Source organism: Callospermophilus lateralis, chromosome 4 (assembly GCF_048772815.1).
Source record: "Callospermophilus lateralis isolate mCalLat2 chromosome 4, mCalLat2.hap1, whole genome shotgun sequence".
Lineage (NCBI taxonomy): Eukaryota > Metazoa > Chordata > Mammalia > Rodentia > Sciuridae > Callospermophilus > Callospermophilus lateralis.
In genome coordinates, this window is record NC_135308.1 from 157,686,142 (window position 1) to 157,697,379 (window position 11,238).

Sequence of the window (11,238 nt, forward strand, 5' to 3'; positions counted from 1 at the left end):
GTCTCTAAATAAAATACAAAACAGGACTGGGGATGTGGCTCAGTGGTTGAGTGCCCCTGGGTTCAATCCCCGGTACCTCGCCAAAAAATTAATTAATTAATTAAATGCTACAAGGTGGATTCCGGGATTGTGTGTTCGAGTGTCACGGCCCCAGTCCTGCCATCATCTGCAAATTTGAACATTTCTACCATTAAAAAGTTGGGGGAAATACATAGTGTGCTAGGGAATGGTAAATGCTATGGAGTAAGGGCAGAAAGGAGAGTTGTATGCTAGGCAAGTGCTGTACGACTGAGACACCCCGGTCCCTGCAGTTTTCAATGGAATGGCCAGGAAAGGCCCCACTGAGAAAGGAGATACTTAAATAAAGACCTGATGGAGCTGAGGGGAGTAAGCCAGGTGGATAATCTGGAGAAGTATGTTCCAGAATGCAAGTACAAAGGCCCTGGGGTAGGAGTTGGCCTCGCTTGTTTCAAGAAAAGCAGAGGAGCTTGTTGTGACAGTTCCCAAGTGGGAACTGTCATGGTTTGGATCTAGAATGTCCCCCAAAGGTTTGTGTGTGGAAGGCTTGGCCCTCAGTGCAGCAGTGTCCAGAGTGGGGCTTTGGGGAAGTGTTTGGATTATCAATGGATTACTCGATGTATTCACAGCTGAATGGACTATTGGAGGGGGTAGAAACAGTAGGTGGTTAAAGAGAGCCCTTGCTCCTTTCCCTCTCCCTCTCTTTCTCATCTGCCTGTCCCTCCTCCTCCCTGCCCCATTCCTGGCCTCCACAGGTAAGCAGCTTTGTGACACCACCCGCTCCCTACCAGGGTGTTCTGCCTCATCACAGACAACCAAACTCCAGAATCAACACAGCCAGGTGACCTGGATCAACACCTATGAAACCTGGAGCCCAAACAAATCGTTCCTTTTTCAGTTGTTTCTCTCAGGTATTTGGTCACAGCGACAGAAAGCTAATACAGGAGCATAGTAGGTAATGAGGTCAAAGAAATATAAGGCGTGGGAAGTGTCAGGCCTGTAGGACATTGTGGACTTTCCCTCTCAGAGCAACAGGGAGCCTCGGGCTGTTTTACAGAAGAGGAGCCATGGGCTCAGACTTACATTTTAACAGATGGGTCATTCCCTGAGAGTGGACTCCGAGGCTAAGGCAGTGAGGAGGCCAGCCAGGAGGCCAGCCAGGAGGCTGTCGCAGAAATCTAGATGAGAGACAATGGAGTGACCCCCCTCCATTGGATCATCACAGCAGGGTGGTGTGAGAAGTCATCATCGCTGGAGGCAGTAGCTCTCTCTGTGGGAGCAGTGTGAGCTGACTGTGGAGCAGGAGGGAGCCCGCCATCCTGCCTGTCATCATCTGCTTCCACCTGCACTTCCTGCAACAGCAGACTCAGTGCTAGGACAGAAATCTTATGGACTGGAAAACCTGAAATATTTCTGTTTGGCCCTTTACACTGTGTGTGTGTGTGTGTGTGTGTGTGTGTGTGTGTGTATAAAATGTTCTATATATAATGGGGCTGGGGTTGTGGCTCAGTGGTAGAGTGCTCGCCTCACACGTGCAAGGCCATGGGTTCGATCCTCAGCACCATATAAAAGTAAATAAGTAAAATAAAGTTATAAAAATATTATATATATACCATATATACATATGTATTATACACACACATATATGTGTGTGTGTGTGTGTGTGTGTGTATATATATATATATATATATATATATTTTTTTTTTTTTTTTTTTTTTTTTTTTTACCAAGCCCTGTTCTGAAATTGGGTTTCAAAGGTCGAATAGGAGTTTGCTGGATTAGGAGTAAGAACATCCTAGGTAGGAGGACCCCTTTCCTCTGGGGAAAGGTCACCATCATGAGATCATGGGGATTGTTTGGGGAACATGAACAGATTGAACATAGGCATGTGTGAGTCAGTGAGGCCCAGGTGGCAGCCCACACCTGTAATTCCATTGGCTTGGGAGGCTGAGGCAGGAGGATCGTGAGTTCAAAGCCAGCCTCACCAATAGTGAGGCACTAAGCAACTCAGTGAGACCCTGACTCTAAATAAAATACAAAATAGGGCTGGGGATGTGGCTCAGCAGTTGAGTGTCCCTATGTTCAATCCCTGGTACCCCCAAAAAAGAATGTGATTAGATGAGGCTTGAAGCCAGTTGTGTTGTGCACACCTGTAATCCTGGGTGTCAGGAGGTTGAGGCAGGAGGATCACAAGTTAGAGGCCAATCCAAGCAACTCAGTCTATTTCAAAATTTAAAAACAAAAGACAAATTTTAGCTCAATAATAGAATACTTACTTAGCATGCACAAGGCCCTGGGTAATTCTCAGGACCACACAAAAATAATAATAATACATAAAAGAGGCTTGAGGGAGCCTGTTTGCCCCCTTCTGCAACCCCCTTCCACTGTGTAAGTGGACTTTGAAACCAAGCCACTGTCTCTGAAGCAGAGAGTGAGCCCTCACCAGATGCCAAATCTGCTGATGCCTCAATCTTGGACAGAACTAATGAGCTTCCCAAACCATAAGCAATAAATGGCTGTTTGCAGATTACCCGTCTAAGGTGTTTTGTTACGGTTTAGACAACATTCATGAAAATGTAGTCAAAATTATAAAATTTCAGTGGATTACATTCCAGCCTATAAGAGGTAGGAGAGGCAAGGGCATGCTGCAGTAACAAACAGCCCCTCAATCTTGGCTCAGCATGATGTCTTTGTTCACTTTGTGTGTCCAGTGTGAGGAGGGATGGGGTCTCTGTTTGTGGAGAGACTAAGGGGCAACTCTCAACATGTGCTTCCATGACCTCTGTGGCAGGAGTGAGGGATTGTGGGGGATCAGGTATTGATTCTTAAAGCTACTTCTCAGAAGTGACATGATTCTTCTGCTTTTCATTGGCTAGAGCAAGCCACATGTTCATACCCAACTTCAAAGAAAGTGGGAAATGCAGCCTTCCCTATGGCCAAAGGAGGGAGGGAAGAACTGAAATCTATGAAATCCCACGTGACTTCTACCTTGATTGACAAGGTGACAGGTTCTGTTTTGTCTGTGAGAACAGAAAGCCCTCACGCTTAATCAACTCAACTCATCTTCCCCGTCAGCCTTCAGCATAAAGTCTCTCCAGTGTGTTCAAATGACTTAACACGACGATGCAAATGCATTTCAGAGAGTTCTGGCAGGGGCCCGAGTTGAGAGGGCCAGGGTTCTACATACGGGAGCAAGAAGAAAGATCAGAATGAGTCAGACTCTCTTGATGGTGAGAGAAACCCAACTCAACATCAGTGTGGGCGAGTGAGTAAACCACTGGAAAGTAACCAGAGAATCTTCCAGAATACAAGGAGGGGCCAGCCAGTGGTGGAGACGTCAGGGTGATCCCTAGGTGGGCCTTCCATGGCTTGTCTTTCTGCATAGTCACCCCTTCTCTTTTTTCTGGCTTCTTGTGAGGATGGCCTTGGGCCTGAGCCTAAGCAGCTCCATGTTAAAGCTCCAGTTTGAGACTGCAGTCTCCCCAGGCACAGCCACAGAGCCCCCCGTGTGGCCCTCGGCACAAACACATCACTTCTGCCCACCCTGACAAGCTCAGAGTGAACCCTCTGGCAGGTTGCCCTCACCCCATAAGAAGAGTGAGAAGCAAGAAAATCAGGGTGGGGACCACCAGACCAGAGGCTTTAACCTCAGGACAAATGACGTCACTGAGAAATCCAGTAGTAGCTGATAGGGATTGAAAGCGGGGTCAGAAACCCCAAAATTTAGCATAAATGATGGAGCAAGTGAGCAGACACTCAGCGCCGACACGGGTGCCCTCACCTGAGAGCCTGGACTGGCACCCCAGCTCTTCTCATCTGCCTGGTCCTCTGCGTTGTCCTCACCACTGTCAAACTCTACAGCCACCTCTTGACCCTGGTGAGAGCCGCAACTTCTCCCTAAGACCGTCTCCTCCACCAACTGGCCGCCAGCTCCACCCCAGGAGAAGCTGCCTTGGCTCCTGACCTGATCTCCGTGGGCTGAGTGAGTGGGCGCCTGCTGGACTTAGAGCCTAAGGCTTGAGACTTTAGATCTGGCACTTGAACTTATCACTCGGAGGGAGTGTCTGACAGGAGCTTGCATGAGTAAGTGTGTTTGCAGTGCTTGGAATTAACCTAGAATTTTTTGCTGTGAATTGATCATGTCTGTTGCAGTGCCAGCAGTAGGACTTTGTTTTCTTGATTAAGAACCCATAGAGTGGGCTGGGGATGTGGCTCAAGTGGTAGCGCGCTCGCCTGGCATGTGTGCGGCCCGGGTTCGATCCTCAGCACCACGTACACACAAAGATGTTGTGTCCGCCGAGAACTAAAAAATAAATATTAAAAAAAAAAAAGTATTGGGAAATGAAATTCATCATATTATATTTGATGTCACAATAAAATCCATTGTTCTATAAAATTAATATACACCAATAAAAAATGAATCCAGAAAAAAAAAAAAAAGAACCTATAGAGTGAAGCTGTATGGAGATCTGAGTGAATAAAGCATTGAAAGGGGCAGAAGCACGTGGACATTCTTTGTTTCTCCCCACGACTGATAAGTCGCACCTTTTGCTCATGGCGACACTTCTTCTGCCCAGGAAGGAAGGACACAGCCCTTACCAACCCACAACACTAGGCTGGAGAGACCCTGACCTTCTCCCCTGGGTCCCCGTGGGAGGGCGAACAGAGCCAAGGTGGGTGGTGTGCCCGCCCCTGAGCAGCAGCTCTGGCCAGGAATCCGGAGCTACCACTGGCTCAGCTCGGGACCAGCAGCTCTGACGACTTCTGCGATGGCTGGACGTGGGCAGAGCCAGCAGGAAGAGTGCACTGGTCACACAACAGCACCCAACTTCCCTCTGAGCCCTCCAGGAGGTGCCCTGGGGCTGGGGAAATGCCCCGAACCTCAAGAGTGGAGAAGGGGTGGGAAATCCTGGATGACAGGCGGGAGGCCTGGGGAGGGAAGTGGCAGAGAGTGAGAGGGCTTGAGATCCAGTAGAGGCTGCACCAGCACCAGTTACCTACTTGCCATCCTGGGGGTCCTCTTCTGGGTCCCAGGGTCTCCTGACCACTGCTGCCAATCACGCCTTCCTGGCAGGTCCAATGGACTTGTTCGGGGATGATACAGGGAATGGCAAGGATCCCGAGAGCCAGAGTGGTGGCCCTGCTGTTGGCAGGACGAGATGGCAGTCAGTGACACAAGCAGGCCCACGTCAGGGGGCCAAGGGACCTTCTGGGAGGTGAGCAACGCCCCCTTCCTTCCTCCCCGCTCTGCCACAGCCTGAGCCTCCCTCTCCAGCCCAGGCCCAAGGCCCAAGGTCAACTTCATTCATCCAACTCGGCTCCTACCACATGCCAAGCTCCGGGCGAGACACAAACGAGAGAAAAACAGACTCCCTGTCCTTAGAGAGCCTGTGGTTTCAGCCACAAAGACACTGAGTTAAAGACACTGCCACACAGGGATGTGCCCCCTGTGTCCTACCAGGCACCAGGAACCACGCCAGCAGGGCGAGAGGAAGCCTGCCGAAGAAAGGACGCCAGGCTGGGGGCTCCAGGTGGAGGGCGCTGCGGCCAGACAGCCCGGAGGCGCCCATGAGGACAGAGGTCCTGAGTGGCAGTAAAGCAGGCGGAGGCAATGGGGGGCCATGTGTTTGGAGAAGAGCGTGGCCAGGCCAAGGTCAGGGTTCAGAAAACTCCCTCTCTTTCACCCAGGGCCTCTCACATGCCAGGCAAGTGCTCTGCCACTGAGCCACATCCTCAGTCCAGAAAAGTCTCTGTCCTCTGCATGGAGGCTGGAGGCAGGGAGGCTGGGCAGGAGGCTGGCTGCTCTCTAGAGTGGCTACGGAAAGGTGGTGTCACCAACCTGTTAAAGCTCATGAGAGGGGTACAGGTGGGAGGGTGATGCTAAGTGCCACTGTGACAATGCTGAGCTGGCTGGGAAGGGCAGAAGTGGACCTGGAGCACGGGAGACAGCCCTGAGCACAAGGCAGAAACCTGGGAGTTGGTCACATCTCACAGGAGGGGCGCTAAGGCCAAAGCTGAGTCTCACTACTAACTAGGAGTTCAGGAGAGAGCAGGATGGAGGCTGGAAGGCTGAGGGGAATCCAAACTCTAGAGTCCAAGCTTTAGAAAGAGTGTTTCAAAAAGAGGGGAAAAAATCTGGGCATGGGGGTGCACATCTATCGTGCCAGCTACTCTGGAGGCTGAGGCAGGAGGATGGCGAGTTTGAGGCCAACTGGGCAACTCAGTAAGACCGTCTCAAAATAAAAAGGGCTGGGGATGAGGCTCAGCAGCAAAGCACTAGCCTAGCATGTGTGAGGCCCTGGGTTCAATCTCTAACACACACCAAAAAAAAAAAAAAACGAGGAAAAAATTAAAAACTAAAAAAGAGGGTAAATTGCACCTGGGCTGCCTGCTGTCAAAAGATGAGAGAGATGAGGACTGGCTCAGAGAGGTCCTGGGACCTCAGCGGTAGAGCAGCACCCATCTGGGAGGGGTCCAGAGGCAGGGGCCTGGGCACCCGAGGCAGGGAGCCAGGGTGAGCTGGGGTCTGGCCATGTCAGGGGGGGAGGAACAGGGTGGGGCTGGGGTGAGGGGCGAGGGAGAGGTGGGGCTCAGGTGTGACTGTTAGACATGACAGCCACTTGAGAACTCCAGGGGTGAGGGACAGGTGCCCGTGGGAGGGCCCAGGAAGGACAAAGGTGGGTTTGGGGCAAGCTTCTGGGGGACTGGGAGAAGGCTGGGAGCCCCGGCAGAAGCTGTCCAGCGGCCTGGCCTGCCTCCTCCAGAAGCCACAGGTGGTAGGACAAGGAAGGGTGCTGAGGTGAGCAGGGACCGGAAGGAAGGACCCCTGGCCACTCTGGGGCCTGGTGGGCCTGGTGAGGACCACCTTGCAGGCTCTCTCCCGGGCCCTGAGCAGCAGGGCGCCGCAGGCGGGGCGGAATGGCGGCTCTCGGGTTACAATTCGACAAGCCCTGGCAGGGCCTGGACGCCTAGTAGGCATGGCTCTCTTCCAGGCCACGCGGGGCACCTCGGATCCGAAACGCTCCAGGATCTGAAGCTTTCTGAGCGCTGACGTGAAGCCACCTGTGGAAAATTCCACACCTGACCTCACGTGACAGTCGGAGTCCAGTGAGATGCTTCCAGCAGTACCCGACGTCGCCTGCGGCCCGTGGGCAGGCATGAGGAGCCCGGGTGGACCGAGTTTAGACTGGGGCCCCCCACAGGCACCTCACGAGGCACAGCAAAGGTTCTAAACCAGGAACCCGACACCCTGCTGGTTCCCAGCGTTTCAGATGCGGGACACACAGCCCAGACGCTGAGGCTGTCAGAGGGCAAAAGGGCTTTGGGGGGAGCAATGGGGGAGTAGAAGTCAGATGGGAACTTAGGGTCGATACCCCAGTCACCTAACTCTTAGGACGGTACATTGTGAGAATCCTTCTATTTTATTATCAGCTATTGTCGTTAACCTCCTACTGTGCCTGATTTCTCCTAGGTGTGTGTGTATGGGAAGAAACTTGGTGCCCACAGGGCTCCGTGCCCCCTGTGGCTTGGGGATGCCTCTCCCAGAAAAGCCCCGTGGCTCACCCCTGGCAGGGGCAGCGGGAGACACCAGTCAGCCCTTGTAGCTGAGCCACCTGAGTTCAAGGGACCCGGGGGCTGGCTGTTGGGCTGGTTTCCTCATCTCTCACGGTCTCCATTTTCTCGTCACAAGACGGTGATGACCACACAGTCAGGGCACAGAGCAACACACCTGGGGACCAGGCCTGGGTCCCAGGGCAGATGGTGACTCATGGATCTGCCCATTTCCTCAGCCCTGAGCTGGGGATCATTAGTGCGTACTGTCCCCTCCAGGGAAGGCTTCATGAGAAGGGAAAGCTGAGACTCTGAAATGTCAGTGTCAGACTTTTTATTTTTTCCCCCAGTTTCTTGGCAGTGAGAGAAAACAGTGGGTGAAAAAATACAAAATACTAACAGGTCATGAGCACTGAGCACAGAGCCGGCCCGGAGGAAGCGCCTCATTAACATTCTAATCATCATTATTAGATTAATTATTATTAATTACCAGTAATAAGGAACTGGGGTGAGTCTGTGGTGGGTGGAAGTGTCAAGACAAGGGGCCAACAGTGCAGAAGGGGGTTCCTTTGGCATCGCTTAAATCCAGCAAAGGGACCCATGGAAATGTGGGTCCTGGCCCAGGGCTGGATGTCTGCCCCACCGAGAGTCCCAAGGACAGAAGCCCATGGGGAGTCAGTCTCATCCATAATGAGAGGCCATGTGTCAACCACCGGGTGCCGAGGCTCCAGCCCAGGGCCTGTGCCAGTAGCCAAGTGCCCCACCTCTGAGTTACATCCCCAGCCCCTTCACCAGGGCGCGGGAAGCCAGCCCTGGCCCCTCCCCGGCAGCCCAACTTCTGGCTGCTTTCCATCCTGGGACATGCTGCAGAGGTGACCTTTGTCTGAAGCAAGTCCAGCGTGGCTTCAGGCTGTCTGAAAGCCACTAACCTCGCAGTCTGCAGATGGGGAACTGAGCCTGGAGAGAGGAACGCCTCCCACTCCCCATGGAGTCAGCCATGTCCAGTCTGAACTGCAAAGCTGGGCTTGGGTCGAAGACAGGGGCCATGCCCTCCACTGCGGGCCACAGTCCTGCTGGGACTCGGCCGGGCACTGTTCTGTGCTTTGGACCCCCCACCCTGGCAGGTGAACAGGGGAACCAGTCCAACTAGTTACAGTTCTGTGGGGCCCAACAGGCGGAGGGCGGGTTCTTCTCTAGAAACTGTCAACAACTCCCCTCCCTGTGGGTGGCCGGTGAGGTCTCTCTGCAGGGTGACTTGGTGTCACTAAAGTCACTCACCCCTGGGAGAAGCAGGTTTCTCAGAGGGAGTGTCCTAGGGAACTCTAGGGACACTCTCTGTCAAACCCCATATAATTGATCTTTTATTACACACTCAGCACCCGCTGCCAAAGGCTCTTAAGTGTGAACGAATTACATTGTTTCAGAGCCCAGAAGAGGGCTTTATTAGGAAGCCAGGTCACAGAGGACAGGGAGGGCAGCTGGGGCGGGATAGGGCCGGGTTTCCACCCTACACACTAACTTGGGTCCCTGCTTACAAGTTTTTTCATTATGACATAATTTCAGATTTAAAGAAAAATTGAAAGTATAATAGAGCATTTTTAGATGCTCTTGGCCCAGAGGCCTCAAAGTGCCCTTATAATACCCCCTGGTGTCTACGGTGGGGGGCTCAGCAGCAGCAGCTCATTTCCCTGAAGCTCTGAGCCTCAAGGCGTAAGTGTGGCTGGTTTCTTCTCTCTCCCTGGTTTACTGATGACCACCTCCGGGCTATGTCCTCATGAGGCCTCTCTCTGCGTGGGCAGCCTAGACATCTGGGTGTCCAGACTCTGTCTTCTAATAAGGAGACCAGCTTGACGGGATTAGGATTGCCCTTTCACCTCCTTAAAAAACCTGACATCTGCCAGGTGTGGTGGCGCGTGCCTGTAATCCCAGCAGCTCAGGAGGCTGAGGCCGGAGGATTACCAGTTCAAAGCCAGCCTCAAAGCAACTGTCTCTAAACTAAGACCCTGTCTCTAAATAAAATATAAAAACAGGCTGGGGATGTGGCTCAGTGGCAGGGTACTTGAGTTCAATCCCCAGTACCTGCCCTACTCCCCCCCAAAACCCTAACATCCAAGTATAGTCACATGCTGAAGCACAGGGACATGGGGGGGCAGAACTTTAACAGATAAATTTGGGGGGACACAATTCCATCCATATATTATCTCCATTTTTTTTTTCCTGAACCATTTCGGAGTAAAATGCAGAATGAGGCCTCTTTGCCCCTAAATATTCCGGTGCGTAACTTCCTGAAATCAAGGACATTCTCTGACACTGCCATCATTTTTTCTTACTTCTTCCTTCTACATTGCCATAGAACAATCAATCATCAAAACAAGGAAATTGACATCCATAAAATACCATCACCTAACTGCAAACCACAGACCCACTCGTCCCATTACTGGTGAAAAAGAAGTGGTTTTTGTGCTGGGATGGAACTCATGGATGCTCCACCACTGAGCTACATCTCCAGTCCTTTTTAATTTTTTTTATTTATTTTGAGACAGGGTCTTGCTGATTATTGAGACTGGCCTTGAACTTGCCATCCTCTGCCTCAGCCTCCTGAGTCACTGGGATTCCAGGCCTGTGCCTGGAATTGATTCTCATTAACTTAACTGATAATACTAACTTGAGAGTCTCTTAGTGAAGGTTTGGATCTGCCTAATTTCTCCAATGTTAGAGTTATTATTTTCCATCCATAATTAATAATTGTCTTGTGGGGAAATATCTTGAAACTATGTAAATATCTTGCTTCTCATTGAATTTTCATATGCACTGATGACACCTGCTACAATCCATTACTACCATGGTAGTAATGGCGGCATCTGGATGGTCTTTTTTTTTTTTTTTGCAGGTGGAAGGCCCAGGGATGAAACTCAGGGACACTTGGCCATTGAGCCTCATCCCCAGCCCTATTTTGTATTTAATATTATTAGAGACAGGGTCTCGCTGAGTTTCTTAGCACCTCACTTTTGCTAAGGTTAGCTTTGAGCTCGTGAACCTGCTGTCTCGGCCTCCAGAGCCACTGGGATTACAGGCGTGCACACCGCACCCGGCTCCGATGGTCATTTTCCAATGCCATCATACCTTCTGTTTGAGAAGGTTCCCTTCTCCCCTTGGTCTGTTTACATATTTATGTCAGTATGGACTCACAGATTCTCATCTTATTCAATAGGTTATAAGTCACTATTTCCATTACTTTTTTTTTTAATTTTCAGATTTTTTCATGATAGCAGTTAATTAATTAATTAATTTTTTTTTGAGAGAGAGAGATTTTAATATTTATTTTTTAGATTTTTTAGATATTTATTTTTAGATTTTAATATTTATCTTTGTATGTGGTGCTGAGGATCGAACCCGGGCTGCACGCATGCCAGGCAAGCGCGCTACCGCTTGAGCCACATCCCCAGCCCAGGAAGAAATTTTTAACTACAATGTTACATGATACCCCTTGACCAGAAAATGAACCACATCCGTGGGAAGCAGTCCCTTCAGGGTCCATAATGAAGCCCTAACTGTCCTGCTCCTCCAGGCCAGGGCTCTAGGTAGCACGGGGACCACGGGTGCTGTGCAGGTCCGCGGATCACGCACTAGTTGAGCACCTCTGTGCGTCAGGCGTGGCCTCAGTTCTTG